This window comes from Balaenoptera ricei, chromosome 5, assembly GCF_028023285.1.
Source record: "Balaenoptera ricei isolate mBalRic1 chromosome 5, mBalRic1.hap2, whole genome shotgun sequence".
Lineage (NCBI taxonomy): Eukaryota > Metazoa > Chordata > Mammalia > Artiodactyla > Balaenopteridae > Balaenoptera > Balaenoptera ricei.
The window spans coordinates 28,830,366-28,831,708 of NC_082643.1; the positions used below are offsets into that span (position 1 = coordinate 28,830,366).

Below are 1,343 nucleotides of genomic sequence, written 5' to 3' on the forward strand. Positions count from 1 at the left end.
TTATAGAAGTTTGCTATACGAAGAACTCTTTTCTTTAAATATTTATTTATTTATTTGGCTGCTTTGGGTTTTAGTTGTGGCACATGGGCTTCTCTCTAGTTGTGGTGCACGGGGTCTAGAGTGCATGGGCTTAGTTGCCCCGTGGCATGTGGGACCTTAGCTCCCCGACCAGGGATCGAACCCGCGTCCCCTGCATTGGAAAGTGGATTCTTAACCAGTGGACCACCAGGGAAGTCCCACGAATAACTGTTCTTTACAGGAGTCTAATGTTAAAATATAGTCCAATTTGTACCCTATTGTCCCTTATGAAAATTTTTTTTTGGTGTTTAGTGAAAGGAAATTTCTCTAATAGACTCTTTTTGTATATGAAAGTTTATTACTACCATGTTTGCATCATCAAAACTTATCATCTTGGTTTTTTCTTCTTGCCTTTGCATAAGGCCAAGAGAGAGACACTGGCTACTTTGACAAATTTAAAGTGGACTCCAGGAATGTCGCCAACAGCATGGCCTTTTGCAACCAAACCCAGCAACCAGAACTTCATGGTTTTCTGCAGTAAAGTTCAAGCAACCATCATCCGGTAAGAAAGCTGTGAGCTTCTTGCTCTTCTTGATCAGCTGGCCCCTGAAACACTTCCCAATGGCAGAATTTACCTGTTTGGCTTCAACTCTGACATTTTCTAGCAAAATTCCCTTTGCATGTGAAGTGCCTCCAAAGGGGCTGACCTTCAAGGCTGTCCCCAAATGGGCTTTCTTGTACCGTTTATCCTGCCACTTCTGGTCCTGATGGTGGCTGCAGAGCTTCCTGGAAATATGAAGATCTTGACACTTGCCCATCCCATTGGTGCTGCTGGCCTGAGGGAAAGATCTAACAGGCTTTTTTTTTTTTCCCAGTTGTGGTAAAATACTCATAACGTAAAACTTACCATCTTAACCATCTTAAAGTGTAAAGTTCAGTAGTGTTAAGTATATTCACATTGACACTCTATCAATCTCCAGAACCTTTCATCCTACAAAACTGGAACTCTATACACATTGTGATGCTTAATTTTATGTGTCAACTTGACCAGGCACAGTGCCCGGCTACTTGGTCAAACGTTATTCTGGATGTTTCTTTGAGGGTGTTTTTGGATGAGATTTACATTTAAATTGGTAGACTTTGACTAAGCAGATTGCTCTCCATAATGTGGGTGGACCTCATCCAATCAGCTGAAGGCCTGAATAGAACAAACGATTGACCTCCCCCAAGAAAGAGAGAATGCTATCAGCAGACAGCCTTCAGATTTAAACTGCAACGTTGGCTTTTACCTGGGTCTCCAGTCTGATGGCCTACCCTGCAGATTT

General features: G+C 42.4%; 1 pseudogene; it reads right to left on the reverse strand.

Annotated features, from left to right (window-relative positions):
* Positions 1 to 406: 406 nt before the first annotated feature.
* LOC132366362 (small ribosomal subunit protein uS12-like) lies at positions 407 to 836 on the reverse strand (annotated as a pseudogene).
* Positions 837 to 1,343: the final 507 nt, after the last annotated feature.